We start from the raw sequence: 18857 nt of genomic DNA, 5'->3' as shown, positions 1-18857 counted from the left end.
TTCTAAAAATATATATTTGATACATAAACACCCCTAAAAAAAGAAAAGGATCTATAGGCCACTCCAATCTGATTAAGATAAACAGAATCAGGACTGAGAAAGAGAACAGACTTAAATTCAGAGGAGATTTTTAAAGCATGAGAACACAGTGTGACTCTTCCAATTAAATGGGGTGGACTGACCATAAGCATTTAAGTCAGGTTTTTCCTAAGACACAAAAATATCAGCTGTAAACACACATTTGTTTTAATGTATAAACTCACCACGTGCACAAAAGGACTAGAGAGGAGCTGTCACGAGAGCACAGTAGGTTTCTGGAAAGCAGCCGAAGGAGTAGGCAGAGTTCCAGCTGAGGAGACCAGTGAAAATCAGCCTCTTGGCCGAGTGGAATTCCTGAAGGGCACATAAGGTGATAATTGGTATACTGGGGGCTCAGTGTGGATCTGAGGTGCCTCAGGGTGACCTGATAGTGATAACAGAAACCTGGGGTCAAAGGCCTGGTTTAGACGCCCAGAAGACATTGTTAATAGTATTTTGGAAGTTTTAGCTGAAAGTCAAGAAAATGAAGTGTACAGATTTGGAGGGAGTCTGGTGCTGCTCTGTGCATCCCAGATAATTGAGGAGAAATCACTATTAATACTGTTATGAAGGTTTAGGGATGGGAAATAAAGAAATGGAATAAGTGCCATCGTGTTAGAGGAAGTGCTCAATGCCCCTATTTTCTGGGTTCAGGAGAGGTCCCCAAATGAAATAACTCATGTAAATATTCGGCGTCCAGACCCTGCTCTGGTCTGAATCCAGCCTGAGAGGGGCCTATTTACTGTGGCCTTAGGTATCATGGTAGTATCACCAGGTCCGGCTGACCTTGTAATTCATGTGGGGCTTGTTCTTGTGCAGTCCCCATAGCCAGGTCACCACGTTCACAACTGCAGCAAGAAGTGCCACAGCGTCAAGATGGGTCTAATGCTGTTAGGTCACCCCCACCATCCCGGGGGGACTTGGAGGACAGACGACTCACAAGCAGGAGGCTGTGGACACAGGACGGGGCAGCAGTCAGCAGAGAGGCCCAGCACCTGAAAGTGTTTCAAGCACCGCCCTGCTTGGAATGATAAAATGAGGTTGATGGTAGTACCCACCTGGTACCTTGTCAGGACAAGAAGATGAGCTGAAAGAAGTAAAGCGCTTAGCACAGTGCCAGCACAGAAGGGCAGAATACTAACGGTTGTTATTGCTGTTAGCACGTGTCTTTCACTCCCTAATCAGGATGCCCTTTTCTCACCTTAGAAAACTCATCCCTCCTCTTTAGTCCGCTCACAGCCTAGCTCCAAACGCTCTGCACCAGTCACGGGCACATTTTCACCCCCATGTCGTCAAACGAAGAAACTGAGGCACGGAGAGGATATGGACAAAGTGCTCAAACTTACACAGGTCACAAACGTTGGGTCTGTCCAAAGCTTGAACTTCTAAAGCCTAGGTAACGCTGCCACCGCCGCCGCCAACTCACCTGCGAAGCAGCCCTCTCCCCGAAAGACACACCCACAAGAAAGCCCAAGTTAAGGCTGGATTCTAGTCCACCTATAACGTGCCAAAAGAAGCCGTGGTGGGCGGGGCTACGTACGCCCCGCCCCACGTAGACCGGCCCACACGCCCCGCCCACTATAAGAACTACCCCACAGCCCAGGCCTCTACGAATGAAGTCCCTTATGCCCCGCCCATTACGTAAACGCCCCGCCCATTACGTAAACGCCCCGCCCGGCCCGCCCACGCCAAAGAATGCTCAGAGGTAACTTTTGCCGGAGTGAACGTACCCGGTGCCGGTTAATTGGACCCGAGCAGGGGGCCCAAGTTTAGCCTTCCTAGTCCAGCGAATGGATTCACCCCTGAGACTCCCACGCCTCAGAATACCTGAGCACCATCTTTATTACTCCTCCAGGGATGGAGCGAGCCTGAGGGAAAACAGACTGACCAGTGGGGAGAAGGTCTTTACAAAATTAGATGGGATTGCGGAGAACTCTAGCATGCGAGTAGAGCTGGGAGGAAAAGAAACGGGCCAATGGAGGGGGTTGTGTACGGAGCCTCTGAGGAGCATGCCTTGCATGGGGTCGGGGCTCAGTGCATTTCCAATGGAGACGGAGAGGCGGGAGGCACAGGTGGAATCCTAGGTGGGAATGAAGCATAGAGAACATGCAGGATCGGGACGGGGTGCAAGCCTACGTATGTAATGGCAGGAATAGCACAGCAGTTGGAAATAGATGGAAACAGAAAAGTGCATCTGGGGGTCATTATCGATAAGAAAATGGTAACAGAAAAAGTATGTTTTTATGGCATTTTACAGCTGCTTTATGACTTTGGGAGAAACAATATTTCCTGTTAACTTGCAGTTGTCTTTGTGCCTGTCACACAGCCTGATTAACAGCAGGGCTGCCTTTTTCTTTCTCATTCTGAGCTGATTTTCACTCTTTGTGTCCCAGAGAAGTTTTTACTCTTTCACTCCCCCCTTTAGCCAAGGGCAGGTGAGGTCAACCATAGAACATTATTCTGCGAAGTTCACATCTTCATCATTGTCCGGATTCCATTGATCTAAAGATGATTTGAAGAACACAATCTGTAGTTGGACAGATGTCCATTCTTCACATTCCTTCAGTAGCACCTTAGTGCTGCATCATCAGAAAGGACAGTGGCTGCACAGTAGCATTTAGGACTCTGGAGGTCCCACATTTGAACACTGTAGCACAAACACTAGGAGAATGATTATAGCAAGAATGTGTAGTACAGTCATAAACCAAGAGCCAAGTTTATCCAAGTTAAAGGGAAAGAGAAGATCCCATTCTTAATCTGAAGAGTATGCAGAAGCAGATATTGGTACACTAGCAAAACTACCAAGTATATTGATTGTTCATTTCTCTGATATTTTTAGTAATCCCAGAGACCCTATTGGAATATAGGTACAACATTCTTCCACCTTGAGAGGCCAATGTTATATCTAGATTAGAGTGGCTATATGCTCAACCCACTGCTTGTCTTGTTTCACGAACCTCTTCTGCAAGGAGTTCTATGGCCTTAATGACCTTGTCTAGTTTTTCTGCTATTCTTTAAATGGCAGCATGTAGGATTTCATTATTTTTCTGGCCTCTTACAAAGCATTCAAAGAAGAGACTTGGCAACCAAAGAAGGCAGTCCAAGATTTCTCTTAAGAAGTAGTTAAGGCTTTTGAACTCAAATCAAGGTCCAGTCTCTCTCACTATTGAATCAAATTATCTAAAGACTTCTTTCTCTGAAAAGGAAACTTAATGGCCTTAAAGAGGCCCTAGGTGATATCAGGGGCTATTATGAAGGCAGGCATTAGTTTATCAAGATAACAGATCCTCTGCAATTTGCAATTAATAGTCAGTAGGCATTTATGTCACAAATCTAATACAGTTCCATCAGGGGCCACCAGTGATCTGTCTTTGGTCAAAATAACCCCTATGGGATTGTCAAACAGTATTGTAAGTTTTGCACCATTTGACAAGAGTGGTCCAATGCCAAGCATTAACAATTTTAATAATAGAGACCATCAAGTAGATCTAAATCAAAAGAACTAGAGGCTGCACCTATATAATAAGCCTTTTTTGGGGTAAGTTGTGTATATGTGAGACAGCCTCACTGCTGTGTCTAGGACTTCCAATACTATGTTGAATAAAACTGGCGAGAGTGAGTGTCCTTGTTTTATTCTTAATCTCAGAGGAAATGCTTTCAGTGTTTCACTATTGAGTATGATGTTGGCTGTGGATTTGTCATACATGGCCTTTACTGAGGTGTGCTCCCTCTCTACCCACTTCGTTGAGAGTTTTTTTTTTTTATCATAAATGGATGTTGAATTTTGTCAGAAGCTTTTTCTGCATCTATTGAGATGGTCATTGGATTTTTATTCTTCAGTTTGTAATGTGGTGTATTACACTGATTGACTTGCAAATATTTAACCATCCTTGCATCCCTTAGATAAATCCCACTTGATCATGGTGTATGATCCTTTCAATGTATTGTTGGATTCAGCTTGCTAGTATTTTGTTGAGGATTTTTACAGCTATGTTCATCAATGATACTTACCTGTAATTTTCTTTTTTTGTGGTATCTTTGGTTTTGGTATCAAAGTGATGCTTGGCTGTGTAGAATGAGTTTTGAAGCATTCCTTCCTTTTAAATTTTTTGAGTAGTTTGAGAACGTTAGTTGTTAGATAGTTGTTAGCGCCTCTCTAAATGTTTGGTAGAATTCACCTGTGAAGCCATTTGATACTGGATTTTTGTTTGTTGGGAGCTTTTTAAAACAACTGATTCAATTAGATTCCACATATTAGTGATCTCATATGATACAGTAGAACTGACAAAACAGAAACAGACTTAAAGATTCAAAACCAAACTTAATGTTTACCAAAGGGGAACGGTTGAGGGGGAAGGATAAATTAGGGAGTTGGAATTGATTATATACACACTACTATAATATAGAATAGATGAGTAATGGGGACCTACTCTGGAAATTTACTCACTACTGTGTGGTAACTTATACGGGAGAAGAATCTGAGAATGAATGGATACATATATATGTATAACTGATTTACTTTGCTATATGCCTGAAATTTATACAACTTTTTAAGACACTATATTCCAATACAAGTTAAAAAAATAAAATAAATTACTGATTCAGTTTCATTACTGGTAATTGGTCTGTATAAGAATGTAAAAGAATGAAATTAGAACACTTCCTAACACCATACACAAAAATAAACAAAATGGATTAAAGACATAGATATAAGACCAGATACTATAAAACTCTTAGAGGAAAACATAGGCTAAACATTCTGACATAAAACAACAGCAACACCTTCTCAGATCCACCTCTTAGAGTAATGACAATAAAAACAAAAATAAACAAATGGGACTTAATTAAACTTAAAAGTTTTTGCACAGCAAAGGAAACCCTAAACAAAACAAAATGACAACCCAGAGAATGGGAGAAAATATTTGCAAATGGATCGACTGACAAGGGATTAATCTCCAAAATTTATAAACACCTTCTGCAGCTCAATACCAGAAAAACAAACCACCCCATCAAAAAATGGGCAGAAGATCTAAACAGACGATTCTCCAAAGAAGACATACAGATGGCCAAAAAACATATGAAAAGATGTTCAACATCACTCATTGAGAAATGCAAATCAAAACCACTGTGAGGTTACCTTACACAGGCCAGAACGGCTATCATCAAAAAGTCTACAAACAGTAAGTGCTGGAGAGGGTGTGGAGAAAGAGGAACCCTATTACACTGTTGGTGGGATTGTAAATTGATGCAACCACTGTGGAAAAGAGTACAGAGATCCCTCAGAAAATTGACAATTGGAGTTCCCGTCGTGGCGCAGTGGTTAACGAATCCGACTAGGAACCATGAGGTTGCGGGTTCGGTCCCTGCCCTTGCTCAGTGGGTTCACGATCCGGCGTTGCCGTGAGCTGTGGTGTAGGTTGCAGACGCGGCTCGGATCCCGCGTTGCTGTGGCTCTGGCGTAGGCCGGTGGCTACAGCTCCGATTCAACCCCTAGCCTGGGAACCTCCATATGCCGCGGGAGCGGCCCAAGAAATAGCAACAACAACAACAACAACAACAACAACAACAAAAGACAAAAAGACCAAAAAAATAAAAAAATAAAAAAAAAAAAAAAAAAAAAAAAAAAAAAAAAAGAAAATTGACAATAGAATTACCATTTGATCCAGCAATCCCACTCTTGGGCATCTATCCAGAGAAAACCATGACTCAAAAAGACACAGGTACTCCAATGTTCATTGCAGCACTATTTGCAATAGCCAAGACATGGAAACAAACTAAATGTCCATCAACAGAGGAGTGGATAAAGAAGATGTGGTACATACACACAATGGAATATTACTTAGCCATTAAAAGGAAGAAATAATGGCATTTTTAGCAACATGGATGGACCTAGAAATTATCATGCTAAGTGAAGTCAGTCAGACAATGAGACACAAACATCAAATGCTATCACTTACATGTGGAATCTGAAAAAAGGACAGACTGAACTTCTTTGCAGAACAGATACTGACTCAGACTTTGAAAAACTTATGGTTCCCAAATGAGACAGGTTGGGTGTTGGGGGAATGCATTGAAGGTTTGGGATGGAAATACTGTAAAATTTGGTTGTGATGATTGTTGTACACCTATAAATATAAAAAATTTCATTAAATAATAAAAAATTAAAATAACTGATTCAGTTTCATTACTGGTAATTGGTCTGTTCACTCTTTTTTTGCTTTTTAGGGCTTCACTTGCAGCACACAGAGGTTCCCAAGCTAGGGGTCCAATCGGAGCTACAGCTGCCAGCCTATACCACAGCCACAGCAATGCCAGATCGAAGCCGAATCTATGAGCTACACCACAGCTCATGGCAGTACTGGATCCTTAACCCACTGAGTGAGGCCAGGGATTGAACCCACAACCTCATGGTTCCTAGTTGGATTCATTTCCGCTGCACCACGACGGGAACTCCAGTCTGTTCACATTCATAACTTATTAATTTGGACCCGAGTCTCTTTTCTTCTTGATGAGTCTGGCTAAAAGTTTATTGATTTTGTTTATCTTTTCAAAGAATCAGCTCTTAGTTTCATTGATCTTTTCTATTTTTAAAATCTCTATTTCATTTATTTCTGCTTTGATCTTTATGATTTCTTTCCTTCTACTAACCTTTATTTTGTTTGTTCTTCTTTTTCTAGTTCCTTTAGGTGTAATGTTATGTTGTTTATTTGAGATTTTTCTTATTTCCTGAGGTGGGCTTGTATCGCTATAAACTTCCCTCTTAGAACTGCTTTTGCTGTGATCCATACATTTTTGGATCATTGTGTTTTCCATTTTTTTTGTTTCCAGGTATTTTTTTTATTTCTTCAGTGACCCATTGGTGGTTTAGTAGCATATTGTTTAGCCTCCAGGTATTTGTGTTTTTTTGCAGTTTTTTTTCTTTGTAGTTAATTTCTAGTCTCATAGCCTTGTAGTTGGAAAAGATATTTAGAATGTTTTTAATTTTCTTAAATTTACTGAGACTTGTTTTGTGCATGTGATCTATCCTGGAGAATGTTCCACATGCACTTGGAAAGAATGTGTGTTCTGCTGCTTTTGGGTGGAATGTTCTATGTGTGTGTGTGTGTGTATATATATATATATATATATATATATATATATATATATATATATATATATAAAGTCCATTTGGCCTAATACGGTTTTTTTTTTTTTTTTTTTGGCCTAATGTGTTTTTTAAAGCTGGTGTTTCCTTATTGATTTTCCGTCTGGATGATCTGTCCCTTGATATAAGTGGGGTGTTTAACTCCCCTACAATTACTGTGTAATTGTCAAGTTCCCCCCTTTTGTCTGTTAATATTTTGCTTTATGCATCTAGGTGCTCCTATGTTGGGTGCATATATAATTGTTATATCTTCTTCTTTGGGTGATTCTTTGATCATTATGTAATGGCTTTCTTTTCTCTTGTTAAGAGTCTCTGTTTTAAATCTATTTTGTCTGGCATAAGTATTGCTACCCTGGCTTTCTTTTAATTTCCATTTGAATGGAATACCTTTTTCAATTCCCCTCAATTTCAGTGTGTGTCTTTAGATCTGAAGTGAGTCTCATGTAGGCAGTATATATATATGAGTCTTATTTTTTTATCCATTCTTCCATTCTATGTCTTTTGATTAGAACATTTAATCCATTTACTTTTTTTTTTTCTTTTTAGGGCCACACCCATGGCATATGGAGGTTCCCAGGCTAGAGGTTGAATCGGAGCTATAGCCGCCAGCCTATGCCACAGCCACGGCAATGCAGGATCTGAGACTCATCTGCAACCTATACCACAGCTCACAGCAACGCCGGATCCTTAACCCACTGAGTGAGACCAGGGATCAAACTCACAACCTCGTGGTTACTAGTCAAGATTCATTTCTACTGCACCACAACAGGAACTCCATTTACATTTAAAGTAATTATTGATAGGTATGTACTTACTACCTTAAATTTTTTTTTGTCTTTTGTCTATTTAGGGCCACACCTGCCGCACATGGAGGTTCCCAGGCTAGGGACTGAATCAGAGCTACAGCTTCCGGCCTACACCACAGCCACAGCAACGCCAGATCCGAGCCATGTCTGTGACCTACACCACAGTTCACGGCAACACCAGATCCTTAACCCACTGAGCGAGGCCAGAGATTGGACCCACAACCTCATAGTTCCTAGTCGGATTCATTTCTGCTGTGCCATGATGGAACATTGCCATTTTGGTAGTTGTTTTTGGAATTTTTTTTTGTTCCTTTCTCCTTTTGCTCTTTTCCCTTGAGATTTAATGACTATCTTTACTGTTTAGTGTTTAGAAGTCCTGGGGTTAGTGCTGGTTCACTGGTAGGCAGAGATGAGTTCTAGGGTGGATGGTTGTGGGGCTAGAGTTCCTGGATCTAGTGTCAGTCTGCTGGCAGGTGGGGCCAGTTCCTGACATGGCTGGCTGCGAGTTCTGGGGTGTCCCAAAGTTGGGGCTGGCCCACTGGTGAGTGGCCTGGATATCAGGATAGCTGGCTGAGGAATCCAGGATATCTCGGAGCTGGTGTCAGCCTACTGGTGGTGGGGGATCAGGACCCAGTGGATCCCATGGCTAATGCCAGCTCATTGGTAGCTGGAGCCAATCCTGGCCTCTTTGGCTGCAGGGCCCTGGAGGGGGGGGCAGCATCTCAAAGCTGGTGTGAGCCTGCAGGGGGAGGGATTGGATCCCAGAGCCACTGCCTGAAGGGCCCAAGGTATCCCAGTGCTGAAGTTGGCCCACCGGTGGCATTGCTGGGGCCTGAGGGTCCTGAGGCTGGTGCTAGCCTGCTAGTGTATTTTTTGTGTCCTCACAAGGCAAGGTAGTTTCTAGAGCTGCAATTGTCCTGGGGCTGGTGTCTGCCCACCAGTGGGTAAAACTCTGTCCTGGGACTAGTGCCTGCATACCTGTGAGTGAGGCTGGTTTCACGGCTGGATCTAGCCTAGTGGTGGGTAGAGCTGAGTCTTGGGGTTCCTGGCTGCAGAGTTCTGGGGGGGTCCCAGTTCTAGTGCCTGTATACTGGTGTGGGGTCAGATCTGGTGGACAGGGTTGTGTCCAGGGGTGGCTGTGGGCTCAGGGGTCTTTAAGGCAGTCTGCTTGCTGTTGGGTGGGGCTGTGTCCCCACCTGCCTAGTTGCTTGCTGAGGCATCCCAGTACTAGTGCCTATAGGCTGGTGGGCAGGGGTGGGGATGGGTCCCAAGGCTAATAATCTAGAGGGAAATTTCCAAAGTGGCGCTTGCCAGCACCAGTGTCCATGTGCTAGAACAAGTTCCCCCAAATGGCTGCCACCTGTGTTTATATCCCCAGCATGAGCTGAAGTTGTCTCCTGCCTCTCCAGGAAGCTCTCTTAAGATCAGCAAATAGGTCTGCCTCAGGCTCCTTTCAAGTTAGACTGCTTCTCCCCTGGGTCCCGGAGTGTGTGAGACTTTGTGTACATCCTTTAATAGTGGAGTCTCTATTTCCCATAGCTCTCTGGCTCTCTTGAAAGAAAGCCCTGCTGGTCTTCAAAGCTGAATGATGTGGGGGCTCGTCTTCCTGGTGTAGGACCCCAGGGCTGGCAAGCTCAACGTGGGGCTCAGACCTCTCACTCCTTGGGGAGAACTTCTGTAATTATTCTCCCATTTGTGGGTTGTCCACCCAGGGATATGGGTCTTGACTATACAATAACTCCTCCCCTCATACCCGCGACCTACACCACAGCTCATGGCAATGCCCAATCATTAACCCACTGAGCGAGGCCAGGAATTGAACCCGCATCCTCATGGATTCTAGTCAGTTTCATAACCTGCTGAGCCATAATGGGAACTCCTGAATAGTGCTTCTTTGAATGTTTATGTACAAGCTTTTGTTTGAACACTTACTTTCAACTCCTCTGCATCTATACCTAGAAGTGGAAGTAATGAGTCATATGATAATTCTATGTTTAACTTATTGAGGAACCACCAAACTATTTTCCACAGAGGTGGTTCAGTATTACATTCCCATAAACAGTTCAAGAGAGTTCCAGTTTCTCCATACCCATGCCAACATTTCAGAAACTATAACTTCTTTCAGAAAAAAAAAAGAGGGAGTACTTCCCAACCCATTTTATTAGGCAGTATTACCCAAATACCAAAACCAGAAAGTGGCATGCCATAAAAATAAAACTGAAGACCTATGTCCTTCATGAACATGACACAAAAATCTTCATTAAAATATTAGTTATATGTATAAATATGTCTATTTTACATATTTATATAAAAATATACAAGAAAGAAATCACACACACACATATGTATCTAACATATCACAACAATGAGTGGTTCATGCCAGGAGTGCAAGGCAAGCCATATAATTATCTTAGTAGATGCAGAGAAAGCATTTGATAAAATTAAATACTCATTTATGATAAAAACTCAAAGCAAACTAGGAACAGAATGGAAATTCCTTAACCTAAGAAATGGCATCTACAAAACCCCTACAATTTACATCATACTGAATGGTGAGAAATTGCATGCTTTCTAAGATCAGAAACAAGGCAAGGATGTCTTCTCTGACCACTCCTATTCAATATTCTACTTAAGTCCTAGATAGTGCCATCAGATAAGAAAAAGGGATAAAGGGCACTCAAATTGTAAAGTAAGAAATAAAATTCTATTTTCAGACAACATTGTCTATGTAGATAAAAATTTTAAATCTAGAAAAAATCTAGCATTAGCAAATTTAGTAAGATTTCAGGATACACTATCAAATACATAAGTCAATTATATCCATACACCAGCTATGAACAATTGGGATTTGAAATTTTAAAATATAACACACATAACACTACCACAAAGATGAACTAATTATGTACATATCTAACAAAATATGTACAGGATCTGCATACTGAAAAGTAAAAAACATCAATGAGATAAATAAAATACCTAAATAAATGGAAAGATAGACTAGACTTATGGATTTTTATAAGACCTACTATAATTAAGATGCCAATTCTTAATTAAATCTAATTAAGAATTGGCATCTAATCTATAGATACAATGTAATTCTAATCAAATTCCCAGCAAGCCCTTTTAAAAGGCTAATTCTTTTTTTATTTTTTTTATTTTTTTTTATTTTCCCACTGTACAGCAAGGGGGTCAGGTTATCCTTACATGTATACATTGCAGTTACAGTTTTTTCCCCCACCTTTCTTCTGTTGCGACATGAGTATCTAGACATAGTTCTCAATGCTATTCAGCAGGATCTCCTTGTAAATCTATTCTAGGTTGTGTCTGATAAGCCCAAGCTCCCGATCCCTCCCACTCCCTCCCCCTCCCATCAGGCAACCACAAGTCTCTTCTCCAAGTCCATGATTTTCTTTTCTGAGGAGATGTTCATTTGTGCTGGATATTAGATTCCAGTTATAAGTGATATCATATGGTATTTGCCTTTGTCTTTCTGGCTCATTTCACTCAGGATGAGATTCTCTAGTTCCATCCATGTTGCTGCAAATGGCATTATGTCATTCTTTTTTTATGGCTGAGTAGTATTCCATTGTGTATATATATACCACATCTTTCGAATCCAATCATCTGTCGATGGACATTTGGGTTGTTTCCATGTCCTGGCTATTGTGAATAGTGCTGCAATGAACATGCAGTGCATGTGTCTTAAAAGGCTAATTCTAAAATTGATATTGTATAGTAGAGGAGCAAAAATAGCCAAAACAATTCTGAAAAAACAAAGTTGGATTTGCACTACCCTATCTCAAGGCTCACTATAGAACTACAGTTATCAAGACACTATGGTAATGATAAAAATGCAGAAATACAGATCAATGGAACAGAATAGAGAACCCCAAAATTGGCCCATACAAATGGAATCAACTGTTTTTTTCTTTTCTGCTAGAGAAAGAAGTACAAATAAGCAAAGGCTGGGAGAAGGCTAAAGAAACCCTGCAGTACTAGGTTCAAGTCAGAAATATCAGTATGAGCTCACGTTTATTTTAAAATATATACAGATAAAGAAATAAAAATAAATATGTTTGTATACATTGGTAGACTACATACATGTATTTCCTAACTCTTTGACACTCCTCGCAGTGACTCACCAGTAGCAATGAACATACATAATGCCAAGAGCTTGGTTTCTAAATGCCACTTTCCAACAAAAGCAACCAGATCTCGGAGAAATTAATAGCTGATTCTAGGTCTGGAGCAGGTACATGACAAGATGAGCCCAAATCATCTTATAGTCCTAGCAAGTGAGGAAGGGCCCTCCTCCACAGTAAAATGATGGGACCATGTTCAAGGGACTCAGGAGCCAACTTGAAAGACCAAACAATGGCCAAACCTGTTAAAATTTGTGCTACATAACACATAATGTAATGCTGGATTATAATACAAAGAATTTTATTTTATTCCATTCATCCATAATGATATAAAAAATGATTGAATGGGTAAATAAATAAATGAGGGGGAAAGGACAAATCTTCCTTTTGAGGAATCCCAATTAATAAATGTAGAAGCAATGAAAGAAACAGAAAATCACTATTAGAACAAAACAGTGGTAGTTGCTGAAGGCAAGATCCATTGATAAATGCTAAAATTACTGGATGAAACTTTAAGGAAAAAGTGGATATTTGCATAACCTCAAAGTAATTCCCTTGTAGTTTTAACATATGACCACAAAGTCTTTGATGCTCCTTCATCCAGAAGGTGGAGCTTAATCCACTTCCCTTCAGTATGAGGAATTTGACTCAATGAAGAGTATGGAAAGAGGAAAAACAGTAACTTTACAACAGAAAAACATGGGAGAGATACCACCATAAAAAGTGACCAAGGTTAATATCAGTAGTAATAAGTCATGTTCATATAATCAGTCCCCTAAAATAATGCAATGAGAATGGCACATAATCTCTGTAATATCCATCCCCCATATCCATAACCTCAATCTGGTCATGATAAAACATCAGAAAATGCAAATTGAGGGACATTTATACAAGACTGCTTGTCATGTCTACAAGACTATTCTTCAAAACTCTCAAGGTCATGAAAAACAAAGAAAGATGAACAAATTGTCACAGGTTGGAGGAGACTAAGGAAATATGGCAATTCAAAGCAATGTGCTAAACTACACTGGATCCTGGAACAGAAAAATATCAATATTCAGTTAAGGGTAAACCTTGCCCAAAGAAAAGGCCCTTTCCCCAGCTCCTAGGAGGTAAGCTCTAAGTCCCTAGAATGTCCTGCCTGATAACAGCATCTATTACCTAGGAACCTTGAGCCATGTTGGATAGTCTATACCAACAACGTGATTTATGGTAGGCTCAGGAAGGGCTGGAGACTATATATGTGTGTGTGTGTGATGAGAAAATACGTATTTGCTAAAACTGATGAAAAGGAAAAATGAAGTGGCTATTATAAGAATCTTACCATGATAGAGTCATTTCATAATGAAAAAAAGGGTGTACTCAACAAGTGGACATAACAGTCCCAAATGATATATACCTAATAACAGAGCTTCAAGATAGACAAAGCATCAGCTGGTATCAGCTGGTATAATTGAAAGGGGAAACAGAAGCACAATGTTAGTTGGAGATTTCAATACCTCTCCCTCAACATCTGATAGAATAGTCATAAAATCAGTAAGGCCACAGAAGACTTGAAACATACTACCAAAAATCTTAACTCATATTTATAGATTTTCCATGCAACAATAGCAAAATACTATTCTTTAAGGTGTGCATGAAACTTACCAAGACAGATCATATTCTGGGCCATAACAGAAGTCTCAATTAATTTATAAGTATTGAAATCACACAAAGTATATTCTCTGATCACAATGCAATCAAATTATAAATCACAACTGAAAGTTGTGTGGAAAATTCTAAAATATCTGGATACTGTAACACACATCTAAATAACACATGAGACAAAGATTGAGTTAGGAAGTATTTTGAACTGAATGAATATGTAAGAATAACATGGCAATAGTATGTGAGATGCTACTGAATGAGTGCTTAGAGGGTTATTTTCATCACTACAGCTTTATACTACAAAAGAAGAAAAGTCTCAAATCAAATACTCAGCTTAACTATAAGAAACTAGAAAAAGAAGAGCAAATTTAACTGAAAGTAAGCAAAGAAAGGAAATAATAAAGAAAAGAACATAAATCAATAAAATTGAAGACAGAAAAACAATAGACAAAAATCAATCACCCCAAAGCTGGATATTTGAGATAACCAACGAAATTGATAAATCTCTAGCCAAACTGACCAGAAGAAAAAGAAGAGACATTACCAGTATCAACAATGGGAGAAGGGGATATCACTTCAGATCCCACAGATTTTTTTTTTTTTTTTTTTTTTTTTTTGCTTTTTAGGGCCACACCCATGGCATATGGAGGTTCCCAGGCTAGGGGCCAAATCAGAGCTACAATTGCCTGCCTACACCACAGCCACAGCAACGCAGGATCCGAGCTGTTTCTGTGAACTACACCACAGCTCACGGCAACGCCAGATCCTTAATCCAATGAGCAAGGCCAGGGATCGAACCCTCAACTTCATGGTTCCTAGTTGGATTCATTTCCGCTGCGCTACGATGGGAACTCCCCCAGATTTTTTAAAAAAGGAATATCATGATGAACATCATTTTGCTCCTAAATTAGACAACTTATGTGAAATAGACAAATTCTTTGAAAAATACAAACTACTAAAGCTCAATGAAGAAAAAGGTAACTTGAATATTCTTATAACTATTAAAGAAAGTGAATTTTTAGTTAAAAACCCTTTTACATGAGATATAATTGACATTTAACATTGTGTTAAGTTTAAAGTATACAATGTATTGATTTGATACACTTATACATTGGAACATGATTACCACAAGAGCATTAGCTAATATCTCTTATCACTTTTTTTTTTTTTTTTTTTAGGGCTGCACCTGCAGCATATGGAAGTTCCCAGGCCAGGGGTCAAATAGAAGCTGCAGCTGCCAGTCTATGCCACAGCCACAGCCATGTCAGATCTGAGCCACGTCTGTGACCTACACCATAGTTCATGGCAATGCCAGGTCCTTAACCCACTGAGCGAGGCCAGGGATCAAACCCACATCCTCACGGATACTAGCTGGGTTCGTTACTGCTGAGCTTCAATGGGAACTCCTACATAATTATTTTTTGTGGTGAGAACATTTAAGATCTAGTTTCTCAGTATAGTTCAAATATATAATATAGTATTGTTAACTATAGTCACAATGCTGTGTATTAGATACCTAGAATTTATCCATCTTCTAGCTGAAAGTTTGTACCCTTTAACTAACTCTCCCCATTGTCTCACTCCGCCAGTCCCTGGTAACCACCATTCTACTCTATGAATTTGGCTTTTTAAGATCCTATATGTAAGTGATATTGTATAATACTTGTCTTTCTCTGTCTGACTTATCTCACTTAGCATAATGCCCTTAAGTTTCCTCCATGTTGTCACAAATGGTAGGATTTACTTCTTTCTCATGGATAATATCCAACTGATACATACACCACATCTTTTATAAAAGAATTCCAGTACCAGATGGCTTCACTGGAAAATTCTACCAAATATTAAAGGAAGACATAACACCATTTCTACACCAACTCTTCCAGAGGGACCACTTCTCAAGTCATTCTATGTCCTTGGCATTACCCTGATACATAAAGCAAAGAAAATACAAGGAAACTAAAAACCAATATTCCAAATAAGGATACATGCAAAAATTCTTAACAAAATTGAATCCAGTGGTATTTAAAAGTGAAAATGCATCATGACTAAGTGAAGTTTAATTCCATAAATGCTAAATTTAACTATCAAAAATCAATATAGGAAGTTCTCTTAAGGTGCAGCAGGTTAAGGATCTGGTGTTGTCATTGCAGTGGCTTGGGTCACTGCTGGGCACAGGCTTGATCCCTGACCTGGGAATTTCCATATGCCACGGGCACAGCCAAAAACAAAATCAATATGATCAATGTAATTCATCAGATTAACTAAAAAAGACAAGACATATGATCATATCAATAGTTGGAGAAAAAAGTTTTGACAAAATCCAACATCTATTCCTGAAAAAAACTATCAACAAATTAGGAATAGAGGTGACTTTCTCAACCTGATAAAGAGCATATATGAAAAACCCACAGCTAACATCATACTCAATAAGTGAAAGACTAAATGTTTTCTTCCTAAAAATCAAGAAAGAAAAAGGCAAAGATATCCATTCTGATCACTTCTATTCAACACTGTACTGTAGGTTCCAGTCAGTACAATAAGACAAGAAAATAAATAAAAGGAACCTATAACAGAAAAGAAGAAGGAAAGCTATCATTTCTCACAGATGAGATGACTGTCTATGCATAAAACTATACAGTATCAAAAATAGCTACTAGAACTAATAAGTGGGCTTAGCAAGATTATGCGATACAAGGTCAACATGTGAAAGTCAGTTGTGGAGTTCCCATTGAGGTTGAGGGGGAACGAACCTGACCAGTATCCATGAGGACACAGGATCAATCCCTGGCCCTGCTCAGTGGCTTAAGGATCTGGCATTGCCGTGAGCCATGGTGTAGGTCTCAGACTTGGCTTGGATCCTGCATTGCTGTGGTGTGGCATAGGCTGGCAGCTGTAGCTCCAATTCGACCCCTAGACTGGGAACTTCCATATGCTGCTAGTGTGGCCCTAAAAAGAAAAAAGAGAAAAAAAAGTCAATTATATTTCTGTATCCTAGCAAATAATTACTGGAAATTGAAATTTTAAAATAACTAATACCGGAGTTCCCATTGTGGTGCAGGGGAAACGAATCCAACTAGGAACCATGAGGTTGGGGGTTCAGTCTCTGGCCTCGATCATTGGGTTAAGGATCCGGTGTTGCCATGAGCTGTGGTGTAGGTTGAAGACATAGCTTGAATCCCATGTTGCTGTGGCTGTGGCATAAGCCAGCAGCTGCAGCTCCAATTTGAGCCCTAGCTTGGGAACCTCCATATGCCATGTGCAAGGCCCTTAAAAGCAAAATAAATAAATAAATACATAAATAAATAAATAAATAAAATAACTAATACCATTTAAAATAACATAGACATGTGAAATACTTAGGGATAAATTTGACAAAATGTATAAAACTTGCATACTAAAAAAACTACAAAACACTTCTGAGAGAAATTAAAGAACTAAATAAATGGAAAGATATGTCCTATTTATGAATCTGAAAATTCAATATTGTTAATATTTCAATTATTTCCAAATGGATCTATAGATCTATTCCCAATCAAAACCTAATCAGGTTTTTTTTATAGTAAACAACAAACTGATTCCAAAAATCACATGGAAATTAAAAAGACCTAGAATAGCCAAAACAATTGTGGAAAAGAAGAGTGAAGTTGGAGGACTTAAACAAACTGACTTCAAGACTTATTGTGTAGTTACAATAATCAGTAATGCTACAGTAATACAGAAGCTATAGCAATGCCAATAGTGGTGCTGGCAGTAAGACAGACAAACAGAAAATCAGAACTGAAGTACTTCCAGAAATACAACCAATCAACTGATTTTTTACAGAAATGACAAGGCAATTCAATGGAGAAAGGATAATTTTTTTTTTTAAACAAATGGTTCTGGAACAACCAGGCAGCCATATGCAAAACAAAATGAACCTAAATCCCTTCCTGAGACCATATACAAAATTAAATCAAATGGCTAGCAGAACTAAATGTAAGAACCAATGTTATGAAATATCTAGAAGAAAGCATAGGGCAAAATCTTAGTGACCTTGAGTTTTGCAAAAAAATTCCTAACCATGACTCAAAAAGCATGAACTGTAAAAGAAAGTATAAAGGAACTGGATTTACTAAAATTAAAACTGTTTAATTCCCTGGTGGTCTAGTGGTTAGGATTCTGCGCTTTCATCACTGCAGCCTGAGTTCAATCCCTGGTCTGAGATTCCCACATCAAGCCTCTGCACAGTGCAGCAAAAATAAAAAAAGGTATTGGAGTTCCCACTGTGGAGCAGTCAGATAAGGTTCTGGCATTGCTCCAACTGTGGTGTAGATCGCAGCTGTGGCATGGATTCAATCTCTCCCCAGGAACTTCCATATGCTGTGGGTGCAGCCAAACAAACAAACAAACAAACAACCCTTTATGTTATTCAGATGAAAAGGTAAACTTGGGAGAAAAATGTTTTCGAAATATATATCCAGCAAAGGACTTATATCTAGGATATATAAAGAACCCTTAAAATTGGACAAAATATTTTAAAAGATACACCAACCAAGATGATATACAGATTGTAAATAAGCACAAGAGGCTCTACTGCATTAGTTATCAGGAAAGTATAAATTAAAACCACAGTGAGGAGTTCCTGTTGTGGCGCAGCAGAAACGAATCCGACTAGGAACCATGAGGTTGTGGGTTCGATCTCTGGCCTCGCTCAGTGGGTTAAGGATCTGGCATTGCCGTGAGCTGTGGTGTAGGCCAGCAGCTGTAGCTCCAATTAGACCCCTATCCTGGGAACCTCCATATGCTGCAGGTGTGGCACTAAAAAGCAAAAAAAAAAAAAAAAAAACAAACAAACAAACAAACAAACAAACAAACAAAAAACCCACAGTGAGATACCACTCCACGCCTATGAAAATGGATGAAATTAAAATGAATAATCGTACCCAGTGAGGGCAAAGATATGAAGCAAATGGAACACATATACTGCTGGGGGAAATGTAAAATGATACACCGCCTTGGAAAACAGTTTGGCAACTTCTTAAATAGCTAAATATGCACTCA

At 39.7% G+C, this 18857-nt stretch overlaps 1 long non-coding RNA gene across 1 annotated transcript; it reads right to left on the bottom strand.

Moving 5' to 3' along the window:
• On the bottom strand, nucleotides 298–1659 carry LOC106508228. Its single transcript, XR_002340752.1, has 3 exons — nucleotides 1425–1659; nucleotides 865–1028; nucleotides 298–393 (listed from the first exon to the last, which is right to left on the bottom strand). It is a non-coding gene; the product is annotated as an uncharacterized LOC106508228 (long non-coding RNA).

Source organism: Sus scrofa, chromosome X (assembly GCF_000003025.6).
Source record: "Sus scrofa isolate TJ Tabasco breed Duroc chromosome X, Sscrofa11.1, whole genome shotgun sequence".
Lineage (NCBI taxonomy): Eukaryota > Metazoa > Chordata > Mammalia > Artiodactyla > Suidae > Sus > Sus scrofa.
This window is presented reverse-complemented; position numbering and strand designations above follow the sequence as displayed.